This window comes from Bos grunniens, chromosome 18 (genome assembly GCF_055505025.1).
Source record: "Bos grunniens cultivar Pamir isolate PY7600 chromosome 18, Bosgru_T2T1.0, whole genome shotgun sequence".
Classification (NCBI taxonomy): domain Eukaryota; kingdom Metazoa; phylum Chordata; class Mammalia; order Artiodactyla; family Bovidae; genus Bos; species Bos grunniens.
Window position 1 is genome coordinate 39,952,863 of NC_141182.1, and position 15,607 is coordinate 39,968,469.

Sequence of the window (15,607 nt, forward strand, 5' to 3'; positions counted from 1 at the left end):
CTCTCAGATTTGGGGCTAGTTGACATTTCTTCAACTTCAGCTCTTTGATGGATTCAGGAAAGGTCATTGACTTGCAGTTTGTTGAATGTTTTTTTCAATTGTAAGGTCTTTTTCCAGCTATTGATACCCAAGTAGAAACCAGAAACCCCAAACTTACTTTTTCTTTTTACCCTGCTCACCGCCCCCCAGCCCCAGAATCTCTGCTGGTAGGATGACTCTTTGTCCTGGTTTACACCAGTATAGTCCCCCTTTCACTCAAGAGTTTTCTTTATTTGCATGGTAAATTGTGTGATCACCCTGTCCTTGAAAATATTACATAATGAGATTTCACTGGGAACATATGTTAACTTTGGATGAATTTGTTTATCTTGGATAAAAATCAAATATTGAAGGTCATTTTGGCTATATTCAAAAGGACATGGAGGTGTAAATGAAAGACACATCAACCAAATCCAATGTGTAGACTTTGTTTGGGTCCTGTTTTAGTCCAAAATAATTATTTTTGCACAATCAGGAGCATTTGAACATGGACTTAGGTATAAATATTGTTATTCAGTTAAGTATTATAAAGATATTACAGTTATGTTTTTTAAAAAATATTATTTGTTATAAATTCTGATGTATTTGGAGGTGAAATGTTATGATAGTGGGAATTTATTTAAAAATGCTCAAAAATAAAAATGAAGGTGAAGGGAGAGAGAAATTTGATAGGTAAAAACAAGAATGACAAAATATAGATAATTACTGAAGGTAATAGGTAATTATTTTATCTCATATTTATTGTAGTTTTTGTCAACTTCCATAATAAATACTTTAAAAAAGAGAAACAGGAATATAATCAGGAATCTTTTTTTTTTTTAAAGGTAATTATCCTAAAATTGGGCTTCCCTGGTGGCTCAGATGGTAAAGCGTCTGCCTGCAATGCAGGAGACCTGGATTCATCCCCTGGGTCGGGAAGATCCCCTGGAGAAGGAAATGGCAACCCACTCTAGTACTCTTGCCTGGAAAATTTCCATGGACTGAGGAGCCTGGTAGGCTACAGTCCATGGGGTCGCAAAGAGTCAGACATGACTGAGCGACTTCACTTTCCTTCACACTTTCTATCCTAAAATTTAAAGTGGTAAAGGTGATGTTTTCTTGTGGCAGATCAGAGGTCAGGCAACCCTGCCTAAAATTTCATTTGAAAGCTTCCTGTGCTTCAGAGGGTATTCAGGTAATCAGATAATATGTTACATTACAGGTATAGGGAGGGGAAAATAAAAGAGGTGAAATGCCATGGTTTTAATGTAGTTCTGTCCTGCAGACCTACACTGGACCCAGAGGAGGGAATGAACCTTGCAGGTGTCTTATTAATCCTGGTTCAATTTAGTGTCTATTTTGTGCAAACTTGAGCTTCCCTGGTGGCTCGGACGGTAAAGAATCCTCCTGCAGTGTGGGAGACCTGGGTTTGATCCTTAGGTTGGGAAGAAACCTGGAGAAGGAAACAGCTACCCATTGCAGTATTCTGGCCTGGAGAATTCCATGGACAGAGGAGCCCGCTGGCAGGCCACATCCATGGGGTTGCAAAGAGGCGGACACGACTGAGCAACTTTGATTTCACTTCGTGTAAACTTACCTTAGAAGGGGTATGTTTTGCTTTGCTTTTCTTTTATCCAGGTTCTCAATGTTGCTCTGTTCTCTCCTGTTTTCATAATATGGAGAGACAAATGCCTTGGGAAGGGGATATCAAGTCTATAAACTCCATGGGGGCAAGGACTATTCACTGCTTTGAACTAGGTATACCTAGTACCATTACTGTACATGAAAAGCATTTAGTAAGTAATGGGTGGTTTATGTCAGCTTCATTTAAAATGAAAACAACATTGTGCAGTTGCATATAGACCACCTTTCTTTCAGATATATTTGTGGAAATAATTACGAGAGAACGGTGATTCTCTCTTCCCCTCTAAAACTCCTTAGCTCTAGTTCAGCTAAGAAATCAAGAGACTGAAATATCCTGTCTACAGAAAGTTGAAATGACAGGTACCCTTAAATAAACAGGTGTAATTAATCATGGTGCTACTTGTTTTGATGAGCATGCGAGAGTGACAAGTTAATAATAAATCTCCAGCTCATACAGGGGAGGTGGCTAAGGAGATGCTGTGGTTTAATTTACATCTTTGGAAGGCAGCGAAGATTTAATAATCTCTCTGCCTTATATATCAAACTAACACCCCAGAGGCAGAAAAGCAAACCATTTTTAACTGTTAATCTGAGAAGCAATAAAATCTTGTCTCAGGTCAAAAATAAATTGAGTTTCTGGTGGTCTCAATGGACCCTTAGGATGTGTGATTTATTCAGATTCTAAAGCGCTCAGGACCCCTGGGGACCTTGGCTGCAAAACCAGGCAAGCTGGGAACACCATGGGGATTGCCAGCCCAGTCAGAAGACCAGACCGAGGGCAGTGACTGATTTTACCTTAGACTTACCCAATAATTTATTTTACCTTCTATGTCAGCTACAAATAGATTATGGAATACAAACCTTTGTGAATTTGAGATTCAGTTCTAAACGATTGCTTTAGTTCTGTTTAGGTTAATTGTCATATCTTGTATAGTCACTCAGTCGTGTCCAACTCTTTGTGACCCCATGGACTATAGCCCACCAGGGTCCTCTGTCCGTGGGATTCTCCAGGCAAGAATACTGGAGTGGGTTGCCATTTCCTTCTCCAGGGGGTCTTCCCGACCCAGGGATTGAACCCGGGTCACCTGCATTACAGGTGGATTCTTTACCGTCTGAGCCAGGGAAGCCCTCACTTCTGTTAATACTTGTTCTTAAAAGCTCAAAAACTGTTTTGAGGTTTTTACTAAGTGTAGGACTTTAACCTGACTAGAGAAACTGGGATACAGGAAGGGAAAATAATCCTTCACGGCACAATGAATCACTTGTGAAGCCTCAAGTGTTCAGACTTCCAGCTCTTTGTTTCTAAAGGAGCTAAACTATGAGGTACATTGAATTTATTAATTTGGAAAACTGCCTCCTTATGGATACCAGTAGAGAAGATGCCATCTTCTTTGTTTAAAGAATGGACCAGAGCTAGTTGAGGATCCCAAGAGAGACACAGAAACAATTTAGAAATAACTTGAGTCACGCACTCCTTGCTTGAAGGGAACCAGACTCTTGGTCTTTGGGGAGCCACCCAAATTGACTGAGGGAAGATGGAGGAAAATTCCCTGGATCCCTGCAGGGTTAATTTATTCAAAAAGGAAACTGAAAAATACTCAACATGCAAAAGTCTTGTGAAGAAAATAAAGGAAAACCACAGAACATGCCACAGGCTGAGGAAGACCGCCCTTTGGAAGCTGTACTACAGGAGACAGAAAGAAATCCTCAACCTTCTGAAGAAGGTTTAAGCCAGGAAGCAGAAGGAAACCTTAGAGGAGGGCTGACTCAGCCTGGTTAGAGATACAAAGAGGATGCTCCTATTAAGCATTTAGACCCTGAAGAAATGACAAGAGGAACAGATGAGTTGGAAAGGCTTAGGGAAGAGATAAGAAGAAGAATAAGCATGTTTGTGATGATGCATTGGAAGCAAAGACATTCACGCAGCCGTCCTTATCCCATGTGGTTTAGGCCTTGAATTCTTTTTGTCCGATATTAAAATCTGGCCCCTGCTTTCTGTTAGCATTTCCTGATGTATCTTTGACTTTTGCTTTATTTTGATCATCTGGTGGAGTTTTGTTTTAGGTAGTTTTCCTTGTTATCAGCATCTGCATTTTGTATTTTGACACATTCTCTAGGTCTATTTTTCGATTGGGAAATTTCACACATATGCATGAAAATATGTTCATTCCAACATAGCAGGTTACAAAGCAGCATATTCAGGTATATCAGTTCAGTTCAGTTCAGTTCAGTCGCTCAGTCGTGTCTGACTCTTTGTGACCCCATGAATCGCAGCACGCCAGGCCTCCCTGTCCATCACCAACTCCTGGACTTCACTCAGACTCACGTCCATCGAGTCAGTGATGCCATCCAGCCATCTCATCCTCTGCTGTCCCCTTCTCCTCCTGCCCCCAATCCCTCCCAGCATCAGGGTCTTTTCCAATGAGTCAACTCTTTGCATGAGGTGGCCAAAGTACTGGAGTTTCAGTTTTAGCATCATTCCTTCCAAAGAAATCCCAGGGCTGATCTCCTTCAGAATGGACTGGTTGGATCTCCTTGCAGTCCAAGGGACTCTCAAGAGTCTTCTCCAACACCACAGTTCAAAAGCATCAATTCTTCGGTGCTCAGCCTTCTTCACAGTCCAACTCTCACATCCATACATGACCACAGGAAAAACCATAGCCTTGACTAGACGATCCTTTGTTGGCAAAATAATGTCTCTAGGTTGGTCATAACTTTCCTTCCAAGGAGTAAGAGTCTTTTAATTTCATGGCTGCAGTCACCATCTGCATGGTCTAGTGGTCTTCTCCACTTTCTTCAATTTAAGTCTGAATTTGGCAATAAGGAATTCATGATTTGAGCCACAGTCAGCTCCCAGTTTTGTTTTTGCTGATTGTATAGAGCTTCTCCATCTCTGGCTGCAAAGGATATAATCAATCTGATTTCGGTGTTGACCATCTGGTGATGTCCATGTGTAGAGTCTTCTCTTGTGTTGTTGGAAGAGGGTGTTTGCTATGACCAGTGCGTTCTCTTGGCAGAACTCTGTTAGCCTTTGCCCTGCTTCATTCTGTACTCCGAGGCCAAATTTGCCTGTTACTCCAGGTGTTTCTTGACTTCCTGCTTTTGCATTCCAATCCCCTATAGTGAAAAGGACATCTTTTTTGGGTGTTAGTTCTAGAAGGTCTTGTAGGTCTTCATGCTATGCTACGCTATGCTAAGTCACTTCAGTCGTGTCTAACTCTGTGCGACCCCATAGACGGCAGCCCACCAGGCTCCCCCGTCCCTGGAATTCTCCAGGCAAGAACACTGGAGTGGGCTGCCATTTCCTTCTCCAATGCATGAAAGTGAAAAGTGAAAGTGAAGTTGCTTAGTCGTGTCCGACTCTTAGCGACCCCATGGATTGCAGCCTAACAGGCTCCTCCGTCCATGGGATTTTCCAAGCGAGAGTACTGGAGTGCGGTGCCATTGCCTTCTCCGGTAGGTCTTCATAGAACTGTTCAACTTCAGCTTCTCCAGTGTTGCTGTGTTTCTTGACTTCCTACTTTTGCATTCCAGTCCCCTATAATGAAAAGGACATCTTTTTTTGGTGTTAGTTCTAGAAGGTCTTGTAGGTCTTCATAGAACTGTTCAACTTCAGCTTCTTCAGTGTTGCCGGTCGGGGCATAGACTTGGATTACCGTGACATTGAATGGTTTTCCTTGGAAACAAACAGAGATCATTCTGTCATTTTTGAGATTGCATCCATTTTGGACTCTTGTTGACTATGATGGCTACTCCATTTCTTCTAAGGAATTCCTGCCTACAGTAGTAGATATAATGGTCATCTGAGTTAAATTCACCCGTTCCAGTCCATCTACAAATCAGTTCACTGATTCCTAGAATGTTGATGTTCACTCTTGTCATCTCCTGTTTGACCACTTCCAATTTGCCTTGATTCATGCACCTAACATTCCAAGTTCCTATGGTATATTGCTTTTTACAGCATTGAACCCTGCTTCCATCACCAGTCCCATTCACAACTGGGTGTTGTTTTTGCTTTGGGTCCATCCCTTCATTGTTTCTGGAGTTATTTCTCCACTGATCTCCAGTAGCATATTGGGCACCTACTGACCAGGGGAATTCATCTTTCAGTGTCCTATCTTTTTGCCTTTTCATACTGTTCATGGGGTTCTCGAGGCAAGAATACTGAAGTGGTTTGCCATTCCCTTCTCCAGTGGACCACATTCTGTCAGACCTCTCCACCATGACCTGGCCATCTTGGGTGGCCCCACACGGTATGGCTTAGTTTCATTGAGTTAAACAAGGCTGTGGTCCGTGTGATCAGATTGGCTAGTTGTCTGTGATTGTAGTTTCAGTCTGTCTGCCCTCTGATCCCCTCTCTCAGTGCCTACCGTCTTACTTGGGCTTCTCTTACCTTGGACGTGGGGTCTCTCTTCACGGCTACTCTAGCAAAGTGCAGCCGCTGCTCCTTACCTCTGATGCGGGTAGCTCCTCTCAGCCACCGCCCCTGCCCTTGGGCACCGGCTAGCTCCTCTCGGCCGCGCTCATGCGCCGTTGCAGCAGACAAAGTCTCAAATTGTGTGTGTATGCTTGTGTGTATATGTACATGCATATATCAGAAATTAAACTGTGCTTGTTTCTGTGTGATGTTTTTTATTTCTTTTTGCTTAAATGCATTTTTTAAATGAACACATCACACACATGTAGATAAAGTTTTTTTTATTAAGAGTCAATCAAATAATTTGCAACCAGCTTATAAGGTCAATGGGGGCACCTAAACTCTTGATGATAGAACTATTAAAAAAAAATGTAAACCTCAAAATACCTCTGGATCTCTTAGCCAGAGGAATAAAACTGGCAATTATTACAGGGGGAAAAAAAAAAAAAGAATGGATCGTAATGATCTCAGAGAAATAGGAAGGTAGAATTATGTGCATTTGCTGTATGTACAAGTGTATTCATTGTTCTAATTTGCTATGAAATAATTTTTATAAAGGAATTATACTGTAAAATATGATTTCATCTTTTTACACATGCTGCTTATAATTTCAGCTGAATCACTGTGATGTTTAATGCACTGTTGCAGGAAGTAGAACATAAAAATACCCAATTCCCCTCATCTCCTACCTCCCTCCAGCCCCCATGGCTTTAAATTATTGCTGTAAATTAGGGTTGCATTTTTTCATGTCTTCCAAAGGCACACTGACTGGCATAGCATGAGCTTCAGCCTGTAACTAGCGTACCCATTCAACTTAGCAATTAAAAAACCACCAGTATCACCCCAGACATACTTGGGCTGCTTCCACCTGCCTCTGTTTGAGGAAGGCTTTATTCTCCTGGTCAGGAATTTGGGTTGGGTCAGGTAGGAGAATTCTTAGAGGAAGATCTCTTTCTCATTTGTAATTGACTTAGCAAACATCCTTTGCCTCCCTTAGGTCATGAGGATGATGGGACATATAAGGGCAGAGGCACAGAGCGCTGTGTCAGTTTCCCATGGCTACTGTAACCAGGTACTTAGTGTCGTAAGCACAAATTTACTATCTTCCTGTTCTGGAGGTCAGAAATCTAAAATCAAGGTATTGGCAGGTGTGTCCTTCTCAAGGCTCTAGGGAAAAGTCTGTTTCCTTGTCCTTTCCAGTTTCTAGAGGCTGCCTGCATTCCCTGGTTCATGGCTCCTTCCTTGAATCACTTCACTTCCTGTTTCTGTTGTCACATCTCCTGCTATTCAATATGATCTCCTCTTTCCCTCTTACAAGGATTCTTGTGATTACATTGAGCCCTGGATAGTCCAGCATAATCTCCTCACCTTAAAATCCTTATTCATACCTGCAAAATCATAGTTTTCATAGAAGGTAATTCATGCATTCCAGGAATTAGGATGTGAATGGAGGTGGCCTTATTCAGCACAGAATTTGACATTGAGTAACTCTGCCACTCTCTTAAGTTAGTTTGACTATTATGTGAGTTTCTTAATGTTTCTGAATATCAAGTTTCTTTTCTGAGAAATGAAGTAAATAATACCATCTCCTAGGGTTGCGTGAAGGTTGAAAGTGAAAGTGAAGTTGCTCAGTCGTGTCCGACTCTTTGCGACCCCATGAACTGTAGCCTATCAGGCTCTTCCGTCCATGGGATTTTCCAGGCAAGAATACTGGAGTGGGTTGCCATTTCCTGCTCCAGGAGATCTTCCTGACTCAGGATTTGAACCTGGGTGTCCCACATCATAGGCAGACACTTTACCGACAGAGCCACCAGGAAAGTCAGGGTTAAATGCCTGAAAACAATTAGCATTGCATCTGACACGTATTACTAGTTCAATGAACAGGTAGTTAATGGATTATTGTTTTTACTATTCAATGATGAAAGGGCACAGTCTCACCTCTTTGAGGACTTCTCAGTCTAGTGGAGAAGATCAACAGCTGAACAAGTCATTATAAGTCAGCATGAGTCAGTGTTGCATGGGCTATATTTGTCACAGGCCACAAGAGTCCTTTATACATGATTTCATTCATTCTTTTGTAGATGTGTAACTAACATGAGTTTTGGGGCAAAGGAAGGGAAAACATAAAAGGTTGTTCTGAGGCTATGACTGACATGGAATGTCAGGTCCTGGAAGGTTGTGTATTTTTATTTTGATGACCTCGTATTTTTTCCTAAGGAAAAACTGTTTACTGCTCTTGAGATAAAATGTTAACTCTCTTGGACTTGGAGTATGTGCCGTTTCACAAGTTAGGGCCTTGGACGTCTCAGACTATGTCATATGGTAGAAGGAGAAACAACAGTGTAGATCTGTAAGTGAAAGTTGCAAGTCTTCCTGCTCCTCTATCTTCCTGCTGCTGACGTTCACACCTTCCCTCCCCCAGTGGGAAAGAGTGCTGATCTTCTGGAGATGTTCCAGGATTCTGGCTGGGCCGTGTGCGCTGGTAACTGGAGTCCCTGTGTGTGACAAAGTCACATTCTTGAGTGGGTGCCATTTGTGTGTCTCTCCCATCACTGTGGCTTGGGTGGTGAGGGCCAGGGTCCACTCTTTTCCTTCTGTGTGCCAGCTGGCCTGAGCACATGTGCTCTCCCTCGTCTGTCTTGTTTGCTAATTCTGCTCTCATTTCACCTGGCCCTTCAGCCACAGGTGACACCAACTCTTCATTCGGCTTCTAGAATATCGCTTTCTTGTTTTCTTCTGCCTCATGCTCAGTTGGGTCTTTCTCATTTCTCTGACTTAATATTCAAACTTACAAAAACTCAGTCCCCAAGACCTCTTTTCTGTCTCTATTTATCCCATTTTATGGATTTAAATACCATCTATATATTAATGATGCTGGCATTAGTTTTCCTTTGCTGCTTAACAAATTACCACAAACTTAGTGACTTAAAACAACACTGATTTATTATTTTATAGCTTTTTAGGTTAGAAGTTTGACACAGTCTCACTGGGCTACAGTAACTTGTCAACAGAGCTGTGTTCCTTTCTGGAGTCTCCAAGGGAGAATCCATTTCTTTGTTTTTTTCATCTTCTAGAGGCCTTCTACATTCCTTCAGTTCAGTTCAGTTCAGTTCAATCGCTCAGTCGTGTCAGACTCTTTGAGACTCCATGGACTGCAGCATGCCAGGCCTCCCTATCCATCACCAGCTCCTGGAGTTTACTCAAACTCATGCCCATTGAGTTAGTGCTGCCATCCAACCATCTCATCCTCTGTCATCCCCTTCTCCTCCCGCCTTCAATCTTTACAGGATCCAGGTCTTTTCCAATGAGTCAGTTCTTTGCATCAGGTGGCCAAAGTACTGGAGTTTCAGCTTCAGCATCAGTCCTTTCAATGAACATTCAGGACTGATTTCCTTCAGGATGGAATCTACATTCCTTAGTTTGTTTTATTCTTTATCAGAATCTTATATCTCTGAATCTTCTTCCTTTGTCAGCTCTCTCTCACCACAGCTGAGAAAAATTCTCTGCTTTTAAGGTCCCATCTGATAAGATTGGGTCCACTCATATAACAGGATAATCTCCCCACCTCAAGGTCCATACCCTAACCACATTGGACATGTCTTTTTTTTGCCATTTAAGAGAATATTTTCACAAGTTTTGAGGATTAGGTCATAGACATCTTTGGAAGAACATTGTTCTACTTACCGCAGTGTCCAAGTAAATGTCTCCAGCCTAGACCATTCTCCTTAACTCTTAAGACCATATATTCAGCCACCTACTTGACATCTCTGTTTGGATGTTTAATAGACATTTCAAAGCTATTTGTCCAGAACTGAGCCCCAAGCAACACACATACACATACACCATACATACATATATATTTATGAGTGTACATAAGAAAAAAACTTGTACATATATATATATGTTTGAAAAGATTTGTCTCTTGACCTTCATTTTGGTGCATGGTATACATCTTATCCCAAAGGTAGAACTGATACTTTGAGACTTCATAATGTATTCTTTTGTTGACTATGATGGCTATTCCGTTTCTTCTAAGGGATTCTTGCCCACAGTAGTAGATATAATGGTCATCTGAATTAAATTCACCCATTCCAGTCCATTTTAGTTCGCTGAGTCCTAAAATGTCAATGTTCACTCTTGCCATCTCCTGTTTGACCACTTCCAATTTGCCTTGATTCATGGACCCAACATTCCAGGTTTCTATGTAATATTGCTCTTTACAGCATCTGACCTTGCTTCTATCACCAGTCACATCCACAACTGGGTGCTGTTTTTGCTTTGGCTCAGTCTCTTCATTCTTTCTGAAGTTATTTCTTCACTGTTCTCCAGTAGCATGTCAGGCACCTACCGACCTGGAGAGTTCATTTTTCAGTGTTGTATCTTTTTGCCTTTTCATACTCTTCATGGGGTTCTCAAGGCAAGAAAACTGAAGTGGTTTGCCATTCCCTTCTCCAGTGGACCAGGTTATTTCAGAACTCTCCACCATGACCCATCCATCTTGGGTGGCCCTACACTGCATGGTTCATAGTTTCATTAAATTAGACAAGGCTGTAGTCCATGTGATCAGATTGGTTAGTTTCCTGTGATTGTGGTTTTCAGTCTGTCTGCCCTCTGATGGACAAGGATAAGAGGCTTATGGAAGCTTCCTGATGGGAGAGACTGACAGGGGGAAACTGGGTCTTGGATGGAGGGGCCATGCTAAATAAATCTTTAATCTAATTTTCTGTTGATGGATGGGGCTGTGTTCTCTCCCTGTTATTTGACCTGGGGCCAAACTATGGTGGAGGTAATGAAGATAATGGTGATCTCCTTCAAAAGGTCCCATGTATGCACTGATACTCTCAGTGCCCCCAACCCTGCAGCAGGCCACCACTGACTCCTGGACACTCCTGGGCAAGTCTGTGTTCAGTCTCTTGTGGGGTCACTGCTCCTTTCTCCTGGGTCCTGATGTGCACAAGGTTCTGTTTGTGCCCGCCAAGAGTTTGTTTCCCACCTGTGTAACTTCTGGTGGCTCTATGGTGGGGTCAATGGCAATCTCCTCCAAGAGGGCTTATGCCATACCCAAGTCTACTGCATACAGAGCCCCTGCCCCTACAGCAGCCCACTGCTAACCCGTACCTCCTCAGGAGACACTCAAACACAGTTCTGTATCAGTCTCTGTGGGGTCTCTGGGACCTGTGCACACAAGGTATGTCTGAGCCCTCTGAGTGTCTCTGGCGGGTAAGGGGTTTGATTCTAAACATGATTTCGCCCCTCCTACCATCTTGCTGGGGCTTCTTCTTAGCCCTTGGACATACAGTATCTCCTCAAAGTCGCTCCAGCGCTGCGCCGTCACCGCACCAGTACCTACCATCTTGCTGGGGCTTCTCTGGCCTTGGACGTTGGTTGTCTCCTTACAGTCGCTCCAGCACTGTGCAGCTGCCGTTCCAGTGCCGCTCAGCTACTGTGGGCAAGAATCCCTGAGAAGCAATGGAGTAGCCATCATAGTCAATAAAAGAGTCCGAAATGCAGTACTTGGATGGAATCTCAAAAATGACAGAATGATCTCTGTTCATTTCTAAGGCAAACCATTCAGTATCACAGTAATCTAAGTCTATGCCTTGACCAGTAATGCTGAAGAAGCTGAAGTTGAACGGTTCTATGAAGACCTACAAGACCTTCTAGAACTTACACACAAAAAAGATGTCCTTTTCATTATAGGGGGCTTGAGTGCAAAAGTAGGAAGTCAAGAAATACCTGGAGTAACAGGCAAATTTGGCCTTGGAGTACAGAATGAAGCAGGGCAAAAGCTAATAGAGTTCTGCCAAGAGAATGTACTGGTCATAGCAAGCACCCTGTTCCAACAACACAAGATAAGACTCTACGCATGGACATCACCAGATGGTCAGCATCAAAATCAGATTGATTATATCCTTTGTAGCCAAAGATGGAGAAGCTCTATACAGTCAGCAAAAACAAGACCGGCAGCGGACTGTGGCTCAGATCATGAACTGCTTATTGCCACATTCAGACTGAAATTGAAGAAAGTGGGAAAACCACTAGACCGTTCAGGTATGACCTAAATCAAATCCGCTATGACTATACAGTTGAAGTGAGAAATAGATTTAAGGGACTGGATCTGATAGACAGAGTGCCTGATAAACTATGGATGGAGGTTCATGACGTTGTACAGGAGGCAGGGATCAAGAACATCCCCAAGAAAAGGAAATGCAAAAAGGCAAAATGGTTGTCTGAGGAGGCTTTACAAATAGCTATGAAAAAAAGAGAAGTGAAAGGCAATGGAGAAAGGGAAAGATATACCCATCTGAATGCAGAGTTCCAAACACTAGCAAGGAGAGACAAGAAAGCTTTCCTCAGTGATCAGTGCAAAGAAGTAGAGGAAAACAATACAGAGGGAAAGACTAGAGAACTCCTCAAGAAAATTAGAGACACCAAAGGAACTTTTCATGCAAAGATGGGCTCAATAAAGGACAGAAATGGTATGACCTAACAGAAGCAGAAGATATTAAGAAGAGGTGTCAAGAATACATGGAACTATACAAAACAGATCTTCACGACCCAGATAATCACGATGGTGTGATCACTCACCTAGAGCCAGACATCCTGGGATGCAAAGTCACGTGGGCCTTAGGAACCATCACTACGAACAAAGCTAGTGGAGGTGATAGAATTCCAGTTGAGCTATTTCAAATCCTAAAAGATGATGCTGTGAAAGTGCTGCACTCAATATGTCAGCAAATTTGGAAAACTCAGCAGTGGCCACAAGACTAGAAAAGGTGAGTTTTCATTGCAATCCCAAAGAAAGGCAATGCCAAGGAATTGTCGAACTACCACACAATTGCACTCATCTCACACGCTAGCAAGTAATGCTCAAAATTCTCCAAGCCAGGCTTCAACACTACGTGAACTGTGAACTTCCAGATGTTCAAGCTGGATTTAGAAAAGGCAGAAGAACCAGAGATCAAATTCACAATATCCACTGGATCATCAAAAAAGCAAGAGAGTTCCAGAAAAACATCTATTTTTGCTTTATTGACTATGCCAAAGCCTTTGACTGTGTGGATTACAACAAACTGTGGAAAATTCTGAAAGAGATGGGAATACCAGAGCACCTGACCTTCCTCCTGAGAAATCTGTATGTAGGTCAAGAAGCAACAGTTAGAACTGGACATGGAACAACAGACTGGTTCCAAATAGGAAAAGGAGTATGTCAAGGCTGTATATTGTCACCCTACTTATTTAACTTATATGCAGAGTACATCATGAGAAATGCTGGACTGGATGAAGTACAAGCTGGAATTAAGATTGCCGGGAGAAATATCAATAACCTCAGATATGCAGATGACACCACCCTTATGGCAGAAAGTGAAGAAGAACTAAAGAACCTCTTGATAAAAATGAAAGAGGAGAGTGAAAAAGCTGACTTAAAACTCAACATTCAGAAAACTAAGATCATGGCATCCGGTCCCATCACTGCATGGCAAATAGATGGGGAAATAGATAAAACAGTGAAAGACTTTATTTTTTCGAGCTCCAAAGTCACTGCAGATGGTGACTGCAGTCATGAAATTATAAAAGATGCTTACTCCTTGGAAGAAAAGCTATGACCAATGTAGACAGCATATTAAAAAGCAGAGACATTACTTTGCCACAAAGGTCCATGTAGTCAAAGCCATGATTATGTGAGAGTTGAACTATAAAGAAAGCTGAGTGCCAAAAAATTGATGCTTTTGAACTGTGGTGTTGGAGAAGACTCTTGAGAGTCCCTTGGACTGCAAGGAGATCCAACCAGTCCACTGTAAACAAAATCAGTCCTGAATATGCATTGGAAGGACTGATGCTAAAGCTGAAACTCCAATACTTTGGCCACCTGATGTGAAGAATTGACTCATTTGAAAAGACCCAGATGCTGGGAAAGATTGAAGGCGGGAGGAGAAGGGGACGACAGAGGATGAGATGACTGGATGGCATCACCGACTCAATAGATATGAGTTTGAGTAAACTGAGGCCTGGTGTCCTGCAGTCCATGGGGTCTCAAAGAGTCGGACATGACTGAGCGACTGAACTGAACTGAATGTATTCTTGGCTTTGGCTCAGCTTTTTGTGACATTAAAAGATTATTTGGGACCAACTGCAAAACCTCTTCCTTGTAATCCTGTCCATGAACTGTCAGTGGTATAGCAGGAGGGGTCAATGCAGACATAAGGACTTCCTTCCCTCACTGGGTAGGGGAGCTGGCCTCTGGCCCTCACAGCTGTTCCCTGCTTGAACAGTCATAGTTGCTGGGTGCTCTTTGATATCCTGAGCAGCTGTGACATCAAGCAATTTAGTGCAGAATAATTCATCAATTAATCTCTTGGTTATTGGACATTTGAGATGCTTGTGCCTTTGTTCATACTATAAATGAGGTGGGATGTGGCATGACTCCTGATTGTCACGCATCTCTCAATGGATGGTTGTCCCCCTGCCCAACCAGTGACCCATGGGGACCTCCAGAGCCCAGAGAAGAATAGCAACGGTGTTAGGAGTTGGTGAGACAGATTGTTGTGGTTCATTTGCTAAGTTGTGTCTGACACTTTGTGACCCCATGGACTGCAGCACACCAGGCTTCCCTGTCCTTCACTATCTCCTGGAGTTTGCTCAAACTCATGTCCATTGAGTTGGCAATGCCGTCCAACCATCTCATCCTCTGTCATCCCCATCTCCTCTTGCCCTCAATCTTTCCAGCATCAGGGTCTTTTCCACTGAGTTGGCTCTTCGCATGAGGTGGCCAAAGTAGGCAGCCTGTGGATCATACACAACCCCCTCAACACTGGCAGTGACTCAAGACTTTGTCTGACACCACATGAAGTATATTAGAATGATACTGAGTGAGAGCTAACTTTGGGTCCCCTTTTAAAACTGTAACTGAGAAGTACCTTATTTGAAAACTTTAATACTGGAAACACTGGGGACAACGTAGTGTCAGGATATCATGGTTCTTACTGCTCTCTTGGAATACTTCTAATAAATAAAATAAATATAAATTGGTGTCTATGCACTTCAGCAGAATTGTCCAGAGGCCTGCTTTTGCCAAAGCTGAAAAAATCCCTTGGAAATCCTCAGCTTCGCACTTAATTACCACCTCCTTTGGCTGTTTCTCTTCTACTCCTTTGCTCTCTTCCCCCTGTGATTTTCCTTTCTTGTTGCCAAAACACACTTTCTCTTCCAGACACCATCTGTTTTCAGAATATATTTGCCTTTCCTTTTTCCTTTCCAAAATGGCCCTGCTTTGCTTCCAGTGTTTTCCCCTCAGTGCACTGCTTCCACTGGCACCCCCATGCATTGGTGGGACGGAAAGCTCTGACCTGCCAAACTGAAATATGATCAGTAACCCAACAGAGACCTTCTGGTCTTGAATGTATGCAGCCATCCTCCTAAGGACCTCGGGCTGCCAGGATTGGTTTGTGGTATGTCTTTAAAACAGCTTTTGTTTTTAACTTCAAAGAGTTCCAAAGTATCAAAAGGAGAAAGTGAAAGTAATTCTCT

The 15,607-nt window shown here is 42.7% G+C and overlaps 1 pseudogene; it reads left to right on the forward strand.

Annotated features, from left to right (window-relative positions):
• The first annotated feature begins 3,218 nt into the window (after positions 1-3,218).
• On the forward strand, positions 3,219-3,739 carry LOC147353540 (transcription elongation factor A protein-like 8; annotated as a pseudogene).
• Positions 3,740-15,607: the final 11,868 nt, after the last annotated feature.